The 16,607-nt window shown below is 34.9% G+C and overlaps 2 protein-coding genes across 6 annotated transcripts in view; one reads left to right on the top strand and one right to left on the bottom strand.

Moving 5' to 3' along the window:
* LOC145678340 (orexin receptor type 2) overlaps positions 1-16,607 on the bottom strand; it is an 844,605-nt gene that overhangs the window by 254,365 nt on the left and 573,633 nt on the right. The window lies entirely within an intron of this gene.
* Positions 1-16,607, top strand: part of LOC145678339 (uncharacterized) — a 317,750-nt gene that overhangs the window by 224,417 nt on the left and 76,726 nt on the right. For 4 of the 5 annotated variants that reach the window (XR_014130361.1, XR_014130360.1, XR_014130359.1 and 1 more), the window contains one exon: positions 664-4,692. The exons of the other annotated variant lie outside the window; for it this stretch is intronic. The gene's annotated coding sequence lies outside the window, so the exon portion shown is untranslated. Of the gene's footprint in view, positions 1-663; positions 4,693-16,607 lie in introns of those variants that run through there. 5 annotated transcript variants of the gene reach the window in all.

Raw genomic sequence — 16,607 nt, forward strand, 5'->3', positions numbered from 1 at the left:
ACGTATTGTATTATGGTTATGGTTTCATCCCCTCAGTGTTTGGAATTAGCACTTTCCGTTGCATATAAATCTCTTACTAAGAAAGAAATCATAATATTATATATGTTATTGTCTTATTATCAGTAACACGTGAGGAGAAGTGTTCTGCCAATCATTTTTTTATATCTGCGCATTGTGTTTCCTATAAACAGGTCAATGATATAACGCTGAGTTACGAAAGGAATCAAAAGTACTGTTTATGTTATGAAGGAATTGAGTTTCTGGATTTTTTTATAGGAAAGAAATGGCAATACTGAAATACCTGTTGGTGGGAATAATTTACTTCAATACTTGTCTCCAAAGTCACGTAAAAGTTAACTATAATTTAAAGTTTTGGTTTTGATAATATAGTTGAGTTAATTACACGTTCGAAAAAAGATATATTTTCGTTTTACACAGGAAGCTTACACACGATACAAATGTTTTGTGGGTAGGCATGGTAAGAGTTATAATCTCGTTTCTTAAATTATTTTTTCTTTAGTTATATTTTCTATTTTTTCCATTATGTTGTGTTTAATGTTTGTAGAGTTTTGGTCCTGTTTGACTAAGTGTGCGCAGATTATTTGAGAAAGTGATTTATTGAATTTCATTACGTAACATTAAATTCTTTCTTTCTCTCCGCAGCTTGATGTATTGTTGGCAGTACCAAAGAATAACTTGCAGTTATGAAGTTTGCTTGTTTTCTTATCACTTTGGCCCATGGAGTAGATTATGTTGTGACAGTGTGTTTTAGCTCATGCGATACTTGTCATTTAACTTAAGCTGAAAGTGAAATAGAAAGAACAGGTGCATTGAACGTAGTACTTTTCCTTTCATTTCTGTTGCTTTGATAATTCAAACGGAAGAGTCTCGGAAGAGAATTTACAAATAAAAGGATATAAACCTTTCCACTCAGTTTTTTTAGAAACCTTGTTTATAAGATAAGAAAATACATTATGTGTATTATTATTTTATGAAAGTTGAGTTTTTGTTAGAAAAAATCCTTTAACATTTGTACAATACTGTTTAAACCTTTTTGTGAACTTAACCGTAATATTTCTTTGGTCTTCCTTTCCTTAATTGGTTGGTTTTTCGGAGGTTGCGGACATCGGACCCACCTAGCCTTGGGTTTGAAGGTTCGAGTGGGCGAAGCCGAAGGAGAAGAATAGTAAAGTTAACGTACTAACATGTACATAGTCTGGTGCGGTGACGCAGCCACAAACTTGAAGAATTTTACTAAAAATGCAGCTTTTAAAATTTCTAGGCCCAAGGCCAGAAACATGGAGCGGCAAACTATTTCGGCATTTAGGTTGGATTATTGCTAGTATAATGATTTCTGAGTCATATTTCTACGATATGGTGGAAGTAGTGTGCTTTTTTTTTTTTAAAAAAAAAAAACTAACTATTGATGTAAGTTTGATTTTCTGGTTTCCCGGGTGTCACGTGAACATTATAGACGATGGGCAAAAACTACTTACATATTTGAATTTAACATAAACGGTCCCATTATGATAAGACACTTTTATTTGTGTGATAAAACAAAACTAAGTTTGTAAATCTGGGATATTTCTGCTAAACCCTGTTATGTCTCCAACATCTTTATAGCACGTCAACCCTGTACATAGCTGAAATAATCGGAGATAATGAATGTGATTTCAGGCGTAATGTGTCAACATTGGACTAAATATTGTACATCAGTCAGAGAATAGAGAAATAGTAGGAACATTACCTAGTTCACCAACTGTTCTTAGATTTTAAGAAAGCCTATGATTCGTTTAAAAGGATAACATCTCAGAAAAATTCGGAATTTCCAACAAGAAAATAAGGTTAGCGAAGTCATGTTTCAATCAAACACAAAGGAAGGTAAGAATAAGATATATATCTGATACTTTAAAAATATAGCTACGCATTTAAAGCAAGACAGTGCCTTATTTCTGTTATTATGTAACTTCTTCTCCAGAGCACGCGGTTAGAAGACTTAAATAAAATTGACGAAAATAAATGTCAAAGTTCCAAAGTTACAATTCTCGTTGTATTTCAATATAGGTGCTGTTGTATATTTTTACATTGGATATTTATATACTTAACACAGTAATTTAAACACACTTTATTCGAAAGCTTTGAATTATAATTCAGAATCAAATACGTCGTAAATTTGTGAACTCTGATATTTGTAGCTTTGCATTTATTGAAGGATTTGATTCTGTAGAGAATCGAGGACTTCATAAGTGTACATCTAAAAGATGGTATTATGGTATTCTTTTTAAAGTGACCGCTGAAGTCAGAAAATAACTACACTATTACACGAAAATCTCTATCTAGAGTTGTGAAGTGCACATATATTTAGTATCTGTAATATTTTTACATATCACAATTACAAAAAATTATTGTTGCGTCAGTAGACGGAAGCATACGTATATGTAAAATGAAATTCTTAGTTTAACATACCATGATTTTAGCCTGTAGGTTAAAAGAATCAGATAGTTATCTTAGGGGAAACGTTAATTTACTGTATTTAGAAATAATATTGAATAATAATGGTATTCATAAATAAATGGGAAACAGAGATGAGAAAGAATACCTACATACAAAACGAATAACCTAACAGTAGACTGAAAACCATTTTATCCTTTAGAATCATGCATTATTTGGAGTTATACAATAGAAATTAAATCTCTTTACATCCCTTTGTTCGTCGGTATTGGATCGAACTTTTGTTAGACTTAAAATATTTAGCATAATCATAAGGGCTGCTGCTTAGTGAAGGAATGATAGTATCCGTTTTGAAACTCTTCTTTATTCCAAAGAAATATGCTTAATTTACAAAACCTCAGTTTATACAAGGAAATTCATAATAATCATCTTCATCATTAGTAAGTTTCCTGCCTTCACTGAAGGCCATTTGCCACAAACAGAGAATCTTCATGCCCTATCATCCGTAATTATCTATTTAGTACTGTTCATCAATTTTACCATCTCCTTCTTTTCCCTTCCATCATACCTTATATCATTCTTTCAAAACAACTTTTTCATAAACGACGTTACAACCTGTTTCTCTTCTTCATTTAGTAATTAATAGCATTCTGTATCCTGTGAATATTCTGTAAGTCTTCTCTTGTATTATTACAAGTATTTCCTCATTAGTTTTAGTTTCGATTTAGCTAATTTTATCTATTATTATTTATATCCAAATTTGAAAGTCACTAATTGTTTTTCGTTCCTGTCAGGTTACGCTAATGCTTCTACACAGCAAACTAAAATAACATCACATTAATTTTTTGATAAGTATTTATTTTAAAATGTTTATTCAAAGATCCACAACATACATCGCTCTTCATAAACGCTTTTGCCATTCCCAACCTTACTTTTATTTCTTCTTCTTCTTCTTCTTCTTCTTCTTCTTCTTCTTATTATTATTATTATTATTATTATTATTATTATTATTATTATTATTGGTTTGTTTGAACTACAGCTTAACGTAAGAACTGAACCATGTGAGTCCCCACTCGGAATCGAAATCATACTTTCTTCTCGAAGGCGTGTACGGTAATCATATAACCACGAGAAAGATCGTTAGCTCTTAATGTCCTCGCTAATAGTTCTACTTAGGTACCGAAAGTAAGTCATCTATTATACTATATCTACTCTTGCTCGTATATTTAATACAGAAAATTTCGTTCCAATCACCACCACTTTTTTTTGTCTGTTTCATATTTATTATTACCCCATATTTCCCAAAGCCCTTCCTTAAAAGCCATCTCATTTGCAAAATGCATAAACTTAATTCTTCAACTTTCTACCGAAACGTAGTCTTGAATTTTTATTGCTGAATTTTAATTTCAACAAGAATGAAAAGAACATTGATAGCAGAAGCCATAATAATTATTTTATGTGAAGTAAAGATTCTTTTAATAGAATTTTAAAAGAAATTTTAACATAAGACAATAAACCACTGATGAGAACAATAATCTGAAGACAATATTCTTCCGAATACTTGATAATATATCAATCGTCAAACATTATTATGAAATTAAGAAACTAGAACTAAAAAATTAAAAATAATTTTTGATCATGTGGAGATAGGGCTTGAAATCCGTTATAACTTCTATCTTCTTAATGAGTTGTGGAAGAAAGAAAAGCTAGTACGTAAGTGCCATTGATTTAGTGATACTTTCCAGAACCATATGAGTTAACTCAAAATAATGTAAATTTCCTTATAATAAAATATGCATCTATTACGAATTTGGATTCTTGATACTGTTGAGAAATCAGCTTCTTATATCTTTTATATATTAATTGAGATGCGAAGTGAATGTTTGTATAAGGAAGTCAAAATGATTTAGTGTTTGAATTCGTAGTATGTGAAATAGTAATTCCTAATTTATCTCTTCATCTCAGCTTCTTACACTTCCTTCGACTTACAAGGAATTAACAAGTTTCATTCCTTGTAAGTCCAAGTTTCACTCCATCTACTTTTTTCCTACTGACTTAGTGACCCACGTAGTTGTGTTAGTAAATAGCCTAGGGCAGTTTTCCTGAATTGATGGTACTCAGACTTTCAAAGGTCTGTAGAATAAATTTAGATGTCCACGGCATTATTTACATCTTATGATTGTAAAATATATATACTCCATGGCACTCTGTATGTATGTACTGTATATTGTATTTTTATAACATAAATAGAGGTTTGTAATTTAATTGTTGTTAACATTGTCCTATCTCCCTAATACTATTACTACCTCGCAAATACCAAAAGTGAAAGGTGTAAGATGCGTATCTTGACTTAAAAATAGAAAAGCTAACAGCAGCTCTGAAGTAATTCGAAATTACTGGTCTATAGGATAATGATTTATGACTTGCCGATGTATGAAATAGGAGCAGGCTTTCACTATGAGGGGAGGAAAGAATGTTGATCAAAGGAGGAGTTGAAACGTGATAGATGGAAAGGAATAAACAAATGTTGTAGTGAAGATTAGTCACTAATTCACGAGTATATGTATCTGCGAAACAAATCAGTACGTCTTAGTTACCTGTCACTATTATCTATCAACGCTAGCTTTGTTGTCATCTTGATGCTCTTTGTTATTTTACTGAGAATTCGAGAATCAAAGTGTGACGTCACAGAATACCCAGTTGGGAAAGACTGGACTAGAACTTATCTTTAAGAAAAAATATTCAAACTGCTTAATTTTTGAAGCAGTTTTTTTCTTTTCAGATAACAACTTACAAAATTTAAAAAAAATATATATATATTTGTTAACAATATACTTGCTATCCGTTTAGTCTAAGCTGTAGTAATAGAACGAAAACATTTTTATTATCATGAATAGAGACTGAAGCGCATATGTATAAAGTTATTTATAAAACTTTCAAAATAAAGTTAATCTTACTTTGACACTGCGGCTGCGACCAAGATAAAAATACCTTGTTTGCATGTGTTGGAGCGAAAGGCTTGTGTTACCAAGAGAGTGACAGAAAGGTAAATCCTCTTCTAAAACTTGACATTTTAATGAATCCACGGATAGCTTTTGTCTAGCACTTTTAAGTTATTAACGATAAAAATCATTGTTGTTTCAAATATATCATGAATGTATAATGTCTCTCCTACTAAACTACGGAATGTGACGATTCTTTAAAGGTAAAAAAATAAATGGAATTCTTGTATGCCTTTCGGGAATGTATCTCGTTCTACTTAAAATAATCAGATACCTCTTTCAACATTTATGGAGATTTAGCAAAGTGAATCAACAAATATTTTATCTAGATAGGTGTCATGTAATACTTCTTAAAAATATGTTACAATATGTTTCTTCTTTTAGTTTTGTCTTGCTTAGAAAGTTGAACTCAGTAGAATCAATAATATAGAAGTATTATTAACAAGTTCTAAGAATTGTCCTTATATTTGAGTGCTGAAAAAACTTGAGAAGGTTGACGATAAATTATTCAGCAGTCATAATATAGAGATAACAATCTGTTCTTTAGCCCTAGTGCTCTTGCCACTCATGAAAAATAAAGTTATGAGGAAATATCTTCAGTCTGCAAAATGATTTCGAAGATTCTACTTTTTTCATTTTTAAAACCATATTCTAAGAGAAGTATTTTTGAGAAATTGCATTTTTGGTGGAGTAATTCGAATGGTAAAAGTTTAAAGTATGTTTGTCAAAACTTTGCGGCAGTCGAGCTCTAAGTTTTTTTCGAGTTTTTGTGTTTTGCTTCTTTACAACATCAAAGTTACAAAGGCGGAGACCAGTGTGTGATCGTAACCACGACCAGGACTCGAATTCGGAGTAGTTGAGAAGTGCACAAATCATCATGGAAGAATATCAACCGTCAGAGTATGTCATTTCTTATCACGCTATACTACTTCAAAGATTCATGTATTACAGGACCACTCCACAGGCACTGGTAGTCCACAGGGCGAAACAAGTTCCTCAAGTTCGCAACTCTCAGTTTCTATCAATATGTATTTGGTAGCCACTGCGCGTATATGCCTGCAAATCGTTGTCTCCATACCTTTATGAACCTTAGAGCTAGACTCTTTAGTCATTTGGAATCTTCAATTCTCATTAACTTCAAATTCGGATATTACCTTCGCGCTAACACCATGTTGAAGCGAAGGTCATTCAGGCCTTCTGGCTACATGTGACTGGATACAACCACTAATACGTTGACACAGTGCTCAATAGCCTGGATGTTGCAACCTAGAGTAACAAGGAATAGAAAGATTCCAAGATTTGCAGCGTAGTACCGTGCCCTGGCAAGATTGAAACATACATATGTCTATACAACTATAGAGACCTCTGGACTATGCCCATAATGTTTACTGTCTCCAATATTTCTCACTTTCCCCAACCAGTAATATCAATGGGAACGTTTGTATTAAAACAATTTTGAACGAATAAACTTCCATTTTTTTTTGTTATTTTGATACCATATAGTCTTTAATGATATATTATAATTTTGAACATAAAATATTGAAATTGCCTAACCCTCAAACTACCAGCAGTATGCCTATGTCCCATGGGAATAATTAAAATACCTTTTGGACTTTTATTTCCAAAATCATACGTTATTGTTTCTAGGGTTGGAATGTGGCCAGGAGACTGTATAGTTTCGAAAACTGTCTGCAGATGTCAGGAATTTCTAGATCAAATTATTCATGAATGTATATATCAAGCAACCCTCACATTGATGTAAAAAAATGGTAGTCTAAGGGTTGAAGAGAACAACGGTAAAGAAATGTCATTCTAATGTACTGAGGCGAAAGTGGGAAAATATGATTTCAAGTATGTGCCAAAATAATTGATGTATCTATGTACGGAAGCATCTAATCTTTGTGGGATTATAAAACTGAATATTCGTGCACTACGGCTGTTTTGTGTTTATGTTTGATTGATAATACGAGAGATGGTATAGTACGGATTATTGTGCTCAAGATTACAGACGATTGTAGTGAAAAATGAAAGATCTCTAGGATTTTTAAATATGCAAATTGAGTGGCTGCGGACCTACACGGGACATACAAGTCACTCAAGTATTTTTTTTTTTTAAATGATGAAAAATCAGGTAGTGGAAACTACATTTATTTTTCCACATAACCCTCTGCTTCAGTTACACATCCTCGTGCTTTAATAATGCCTGAAAGAATTCGGCATAAAAGAATTGTCAGAACGTCTAAACCATTCTAGAACAGACTGCTTCACTTCATCATCGTTGTGGTAATGTCTCATTGCATGTGAAGATGCTATTCAAAAAATACTGGCATTTCTTGTCATAGCAGTTCTTTAAGCTTGTGTAGACTTCAACTCTTCTGTAACAGTCAAAAACAGAAAGCTATTTTGAAACCCAGCGTACACTCACTTCTTAGGAAAGCAAATGGTTATGAAGAATAGAGTTTACTGTTTACAACGAAATAAGTATTACAATCTTTTCAATTTCACGACGTGTTATACAGTCAGCGAAAAAAGTTCTTTGTATTTGATGGAATTAATTTCGTAAATAACTTCAGAATGGAAGGACAATTTGAGTACAGTTTTCAATACATTAAAAAGAATGTAATTTTCTGTACGTTCCAGCCATATCACAATTATTTCCAAAATAAATCTTACTAAACGGAAAGAACTTTTGTAGATGATTGTACAACGTATGTTTATGATAATCTGTTCCATGGATTGAATGTTCCCTTGAACGACTGATGTGGGCCAGGACCCGCTACGAGGATCGTCAGTGAAAGACGTCTTTGAAGTCTTGTGCCATTCAAGTGACATATTGCTGCTGTTCCATCACCGTATTGTGACTGAAGTCTTCCGTAAATTTCAAGTCGTTTTATGTCCCCCTTCACTAAAACTTTTATCACCACACGCTGTTCCATGTATACGTTCACACTGTTGTCAACAATCTTGAATAATGGTGTCCGGAGGATACACGAAATTAAAGAATGATTATGATTTAATGAGGACGCCAACAACGAGGCTATTTGTTCTCGCCACGATAAGGTCAATGTCTGACACAAACTACACATTAAAAAATCAAACTAACACCTTATAAAAAATGTAATTCAAATCAAAGTATTAAAACTTAGACATTAAAAGAGAATAAAGTATAAAAATTAAAACAGAGGTTGTAAGAAGACTAAATAGAACTAAACAAAATACGCAAGGAAATAATTTTAAAAATAACAATATTATTAATATATAACAGAAAAATCTAATATGAAATCTTCGCATTATCTTCGAGAACCTAAGATTTTAAGACATTCTTAAATGTTCTATGAAGTCTGATTATTATGAGCCTTCAACAAGAATTTGTCGAATACTTAGTGGGACCATACAGTCTTCGCAATACGGACATTTAGTGCTACGCACTATATAGGATTGCATAATATGTGACTGTCCAACACGCTAGCGTGTCAGCATCACTTCATCTCGTTAACTAGTATGCTACGAAGTCTGACAGTTCTCCCCCCCCCCACCAAAGAGAGGTTTAACTGAGTATAATTTATTTTGTTCGCGTGGTTCCATTCTGCTTGCCACTCTCAGAGAAACTAGCCACTAACATCAGGGCACGAAAGAGTGCTCCAGTGCAAGAACTGTCAATGCGGCCTTCTGGCTGCTGTGTCAGCATGTTCGTTTCCCCAGATTCCGATATATCCCGATACCCACCAGACGACGTCACAGCCCTGTTGTTCTAGCTGATAGTATTTTACAAGAATATCTTGGCCTAAGAAATGCATCTTTAAACACATTCTGTAGGGTCATGAATAGAAACGCTTTGTAAGTCAGTGAAGACAAGCATTTGACATAGCGAAACATAAGAGTAAGCTCGAAGGCTAACTTAACTGCTGTTATTTCTGTAATAAATATAAACACAAGCGATGCAGACTAAACTTTGAGCTGTCCTCATCTATGATGAAGACACAGCCAACAGAATTCTCACCTTTCGAACCGTCCGTATAAAACAAATTAAAATCGAGGTACCACTCTAGAACTTGTGTGCTGTTTAGTGTGTGGTGACAATCGAAGGTTGAATCAACCGCCATCATGGAAGAGCAAGAACATTAAAAAAAAAGAGAGAGACGGCCATTCATATTATTCAGCTATAAGATTCTCATAAGCTTGCACTACAGGCGTATATTCTGAGGACGTGCTACATACTGGTCGTAAATCGGCCACCACGCTACGGAAAGCTGCAGAGCAGGCTAGAAACACCAGAAGTACGTATGGACTGTAAGTCTTACAACGATAAACTAATAGTATTTGGTTTGCTTCTGCATAAAGACGAACAGCAGGACTAGTACGGAAAGCACCACTAGTAGCACCTACGAAGTTTAATGAATGTTCAGAATATAAGACGAATACAAAAAATGGATTGTAATTCTGAATTCTAGCTTGTACTTTTGCATTATGTCCGGCCATATTTGATGCATTGTCATAACATCGTCCCCTCATGTCTTCTGTGGAAATGTTCAAGGATGATAAAGCATCCACAACTTTTTTCTCTAAGTCACTTGCTGCATGGCCACAAAGTGTTATAAATATTATGAATCTCTCTCGTACATACCTGGATTTCATTCTCGTATATACCTGGATATTGCAGTTAGCTGATCTGAATTCGTAATATCAGGAGAGAATCGATTGTAATAGAATAATATTTAAATATCTTAACTTTCTACACTTTAACATTCAAGATATTTACATGTATTTGATCAATAAATTCATAACAAGTTGTTTTTGACAGTCCCTACATTACCGTGTCTTTTGACATGAGTTTTCAAGAAATAGTCGTATTCAACTACAAGTTCTAAAACTCCCACATAATTTCCATTTTCGTTCGAACCAAAAATTTCATTGTCTTCCCCAACTTGAAATCGCAGACCACGAACACCTAGAAATTTAATATCACAACTCACTTTAATACTTGCTTCCAATATTTACTCTCCTGTAGATACTGTTAGTGTAAAGCCTAATATATTTTTTCCAAAGTACTTCCTCTCAGAAATTTGTTTGTGCACTCACGATGTTCATTATTGCGCTCATGTTCGGCCCGTCCCGTTGCGTTTTTCAACCACTAAGACCTAATGTAAAAGAATTATCACCGCCATGAAATAGTTTATAGGAAATACAGAATAATTTACTAGTGCTTTCAGAATTGAGAATCTTCTCGCGCTTTTTTCACTTTTCCATTAGGTAACTTTTTGGAAAAATATTTGTTTTGAGGCACGTATTGTTTTATCACGGTAATCACGTTTTGAATTGAAGAAATTCAAGCTATTAATACTCTGCTCTTTTCTGAAATTTCTGATTTCATTGTCAACATCATTTGAAGATAACTGTAGCCGAGAACCAGGATCAGTAAGATTTATTTTATTGCTTCCCTCTGTTTGAAAAATAAAAAAATGAAATCTTTTAAGTTTTATTAAACACGATTATGCCGGTTAGGCTAAAGAAGACGGTGATAAAGAGAAATGAATAAAATGGTGGAATCAAGAAAGTGGGAGCAAACGGGAGAACCTCGAGAAAACTCACGCACACAGTGTTTGTCCACCACGAAGTTCACTTGACGCGAGCTGGGATCGAACCAAGGACCCCATCACCAGAGATGAAAGCTCTACCACTAAGCCACCGTGGCCTCTTGAGAAATGGAGGAAGAGAGAGGATTCGCTACATCACTGTCATTCTTACACGAATTTGTAAGGTATATTGTGTCAAAGAGAGATTTTTTTTTTTTAATTAAAGTGGTGTCGATAGAAGAACCTGTTACACTTGTAGCTGACGAGACTACAGAACTCGATAATTTAGCATGTACATCGGCATGGTTTCTGAAGAGAAAAATATATTTAATTTAGGGACTTTCTTCAGAATTTTGCAAATTCTCTATTTCTTTCTTCTCTTTTTGTTTATGCACATCACTTGCATTATGCATTTTTTATGCTAAGATAGCAACAAAGAAAAAGAACCTGTGTGGTAACGAGTCATTTGACACAATGAATACTCTAAAGTCAATTTATCACCGAGACAATTGAAACGGAAAGAGAAAAAATCAACTCATTAACTGTTCTTTTAAAGAATAATGTTCTCACTACAATGGCTAGCTGTTTTGCTTTCCACAGGCTCTCATTTCTATTAAATTTCAAAAATCAATATTTCCTTTTTAGCACATGATACAAAATTAATAACATAAAATTAACACTCGAATGCCCAGAATTTTCATCAGTCTTAAACGTCCACGATCGTACGACTTGTCCTCAATAGTTTTTCATGTTCTTATCATTACGCAAATGTTGAGAATAGGTCCTAATTCATTTCTGTTATTCTTATTGTCTTTCTCTCTTATTATATTGGCGAGGCAGTGTTATAACTTGGGGCTAGGATCCTCGGAGTAAGATAAAAAAAATTCAGATTGTTCTTATTCAATTAAGTTTTGGTAAATGTTATATAAAACTTCCGTCTTGTTAAACTATTGTTGTTACAAACCATATCTTCAATTTTTCACACATGTGGCAAAAATTTGGTTTCGTTTTTTTCACATCGTTTTCTCATCTGATATAGTTTGCGCTTTCAGGCTTTCTGCCCTATGATAGCATGTGGATTATGTTTTTTCTGCTTTCTCTCATGTAATGAACACGAAGATCCTGTCAACTTCTGAATAAACACTTTCTCTCGATATGTTCAACATTATTACAGATGAACAGAATATAGTATCATGAACTAGTTTTTGTTGTTGAGACAACGGACCAGGTAGATGGACTTAAGGTCTTGGGGAGCTATTCATCATGAGTATATTTGTATATTTGATTCTGGTTTGATAAAACTTAACATATTTCAATGAAGTTAGAGTAGATTGCAATAAATAACAGGAACCTTCCATTTTCTAGCCATTGGCTGAGGTCATTTGTACATGAAATATGAGAAATATCACTATGTCAATAAATCACGTGTAAACCATTTTCTTTACAAAATTGTGCAATCCAAATTTATAGATCATGTTCTGTGAATACTCGTATTTTTACACTGACACACACTACATGCATTCATTACTGTAATAAACGCTTCGAGTTTATTTATTCTCATTGCGAGGGATGGGGACCATTTTTTCTTTCAGGAAAGTGAGAAAGTAAGTTCACTATGTCTTCCCAATATTTTGTTACATATTCGTTACATAGAGATTCCATTCAGATATTTCTACCATATTCTATTTATTATTTCACGTATCTTTTTTCAAATTTCATCTTTTGGCATGGCAAGTGATAGCATATTCATAATATCAACCGGCCACTAACAATATCTCTGCTTTTATCATTTCGCTAGGACGACTACCTGGCATTCATTCCACTCTGCGATGTTTGACATTTGACAGTTTACTTTAATTCTTTTTGTAGTAATTTGTTTTAGTAATATACCTTAATTTCCTGAGTCTCTGAAATTCACCTCAAAATCTTGCACGTACAAGCCCTAGCAAACACTTTCTTCTTCAAAAACTCCATAGGAAAAATTGCAGGGGTTTAAGTCAGGACTGGTGAGTGGCCAGGAAAATCCTCAATTAAATGCGTTGGAAATCAATTTTACACCATTCGATCCTGGTACTTGGAATGGGGACAACTGTGCAGTCGTGTGGGGTCTAGCCCAGTCCTGTTGAAACCACTGTCGACGTAATGGGAACCTTTTCTGTCGCAATTCAGAAAGCAAAAATGTCATCAACATTTCCTGGCAATTTTCCGCAATGACGTGTCCTTCAAGTCAAGGGACCAATCAATCCGTTAATTGGCAGTGCACACCACACTAACAATTTGGTCGGGTAAAGGCTGGTCTCCTCGATCACGTGTAGATTTTGCAGTCCCCAGAAAGGAACATTTTATCTGTTTACGACTCCCGTGAGATGACGTAAACCATCCACAGTTTATCCAACACATCATGATTTTTTCCACGTGATCACCGAATTCACGTGTGAACATCTTCCTGTTAGGACGGTTAGTGTTCGTTAACCACTGGAATACATGAATTTTCTAGGGGAGCATCTTCAAATCTTGCCGAAATATACGCAAGGAGCTAGTCAACGATACTTTGTTTTCCATAGACAAACGTCTCAGTGATTTCTTCCTTGGTGAGTTCACAACACTGCGCGAATGGCTTCGATGTTTCCGGGTGTGCGAACGCGAGGCTCTCTCCAGGCTTTTCTGCCTTGTCACGCGTCCCGTGGCACAGAATTGCTTCACAAACCTTTCGAGTGCAGTTTTATCCGGAACACATGAATACTTATACTCTTTTCTGAAGATTCTCTTCACGATAGTGGGCGACTTCGTTTCAAGATACTATTGTACAACACGAGATTTCTTTTCTGTCTAATGGCGCCATTCTCAAGTAGGTATAGGTTTCAAGTGTTGCCAGATGTCAAAACAAACTTTGAACTCCAGTGTACACTTCAATATCACTAACAACGTTCCACCATATTTCGTTTGGTCACAATAATAAAATGAAAAAGAGACTAACTGATTGAAACACTCCATATTTGGATGTACCTAAGAAAAATGTCTTATTGAAGGTCAAACCCAGAGACCACACACATGAGCCATTTGACTATAAAGAGGGATACAGGAAGAAAGTGGAGTACAGCAATGAGAAAGACTTTTATCACTACATTTCCTTAGACACTATCAGAAAGACGTAAAGTAAACGGAAAGTAAACGGAAACTGAACATGAAAATAAATACAAGCAAGAAGAAAAATCAAGAATAAAAAAGAAAAAGGAAAAATGGAGGATTGAGTTCGCGAACTTTCTTGGAAAGTAAATTAAAGCGGTGAATAGTTTAAACAGTGTTTGTAACTAGGATAGCAAAATGGCCAGTTGTTCTACAAAAGGTAAGGATTTCTGTCATCTGCAACTGTTCCGTAGGAGTGAAAAGAAATACTGATATGTAAGAGTTGAAAGGGAACAATTCTGGGCACCTTCTTTCCTGCCAATTGCTTTCTTGATTCTCTACTTACTCAGGCAGTGTGATCACAGAGGCACGTTTTCCCTCATGCGTGACGGGCTAAGAATGGCCATAGATGTCGAAAGCTCAAAAATATAATTCCCAGTTCCTTATGTTTAAGTCCAGGGATTGGACGGGCCAGAAGATAGATGTTCAACTTCATCTCGATGATCCTCAAACCAAACCGCAACAACTCTAGTTATGTGAATGGGTGTATTGTCACCATGTAATATGGTGTCATTACACAGATACAATAACTGGACTACAGGATGCATGTGGTCCCCTAATATAGTAACATAATCAAGGCAGTGACACGACCTTTAAGCATAAGAAGAAGACATACTGAAAATCAATATATTGCGGACCACAGTGCCACAGAGTCACCATGTTTCATGATTAATGGAGAACTGTAGATCATACGCATCTTTAGGGATCTGCACTTATAAATATGGACCGCGGTTTGAAATAAAATGAACGATTATTTTGTTGACTGTATCAGAGTTTTGAGTCCCAGCAGTATATGTTCTATTATTACGGCACCATTGACGTCGTGCAAACGCACCACCTTGTAACACTCCTCGTATGTCTCCCCTCATGTAACTCGCAGCGGCTATGATTATCGATACAGGCTGTGGGAGGTGGTGATAAGAGTTTCTCTGTTACTTTCACCGCATTCGCAACAAGGTTGTGAGTGACAACCCGCTTTAATGCTTGCTGGGATCCGTCACAGATGGTTTTCTTCCTACCATTGTTTATCTTCGTTGATGTGGTTTTGCCACGAGTTCTGTAGGCCGTATTCATCCGGGATTCTATATTTCGTGACACATCCAACACAGTTGTCACTTCTGTTACGCTTGGATCATATAACTGAACGCCAAAAATTTGCTCTCTTTCTAAACCAAAGAGATCGCCCATTTTACATTATCGTCATCTATTTACTTCACTACACACCGCCATTCTACTGCTTCTCAAGTTGTATGGGGTTTGCTCTGGAAAAAAGTGGTCAAAAATCCATTTTGTCAACTCGCTGCCTATGAAATCGGTATTGATATTTGATTATAAGTATCTCTCCTGCTTCCAAACCCGGAGTTTCAGGACATGGGAATATTTTCGTTGTTCATAAAATGCATGTAAACATGAACAAATAAAAGAGCCGAAAAATAAGTAAAAAATGAACCAAACAATGTGATATGTTTTAACCATTTATATCATTTCTGAGGTCGATGAAAGCGATTGGATAGTACATCGGACTCAAATACTGTTTTTAGTGAAGAGTTTTATTAGTTATCTATTATCACATCATTTATATGATAGGTTTGTTAGTGTTACCCAAAAGTTACATATACGCTGTTAGTAGCTCTGCACTCTAAGCTTATCCTTGCTTATCTGCAAAATAAGGTTTATTGAGTTGACCATGAGTAGTACAAAGGTTGAGCATTGGAAGTAGCTGCAGCCAAGTGCAGCTGAAGAAGTCAGCCCCATCTAACTGGAAATGCGTGATGAGTAATGTTGCTGTGGTCGCAATCGAGATCCACTATTTGAGCCTTACAAAGGGATAAGGTATGTTGTCTTGTACGAAATTTGGATTGCTCTTCGTCCCTGAATCAAATTTGTAGTAAAAGCCTCATACATATTGCAGTAATAAACTATCAGTCATGTGGATCTGCTGTATACTACACGTCAGACAGCAGTATATAAGAAGATTCTATATTGAATCTTTTAATCTTACCGAAACAACGTAATCCTGAACTAAATTACATTCCAGTAAGTATTAGTGTTTCTTCGAAGACGGTGCGTATGCATAACCGCGAACTTTAATTTTGTAAGCTAAGGCGAAACACACATTTGTTTTACACCGTTTTTTTTATTAGCTGCACATATAATTAGAGGGAGAGCACATTGGACCTGTAAACGCTTCTTGGATGCATATTAACACCTGTCATAACTTCGTACTGGCTAGCGATGTCCAATTCACATAAGGCGTCAACATGTTATATTTTCAATTTGTAAACTGCATGTATGACTCACGATAGTGGATTTCAAGATGGCGGTTTTCCTGTTCTGTGTCTTCCTGAATTTCTCCTCATCTTTATCTCCTCTACATTGTTCCTTTGGTTATATT

The sequence above is a fragment of the Thermobia domestica genome, chromosome 2, assembly GCF_964235325.1.
Source record: "Thermobia domestica chromosome 2, izTheDome1.hap1.1, whole genome shotgun sequence".
NCBI lineage: Eukaryota > Metazoa > Arthropoda > Insecta > Zygentoma > Lepismatidae > Thermobia > Thermobia domestica.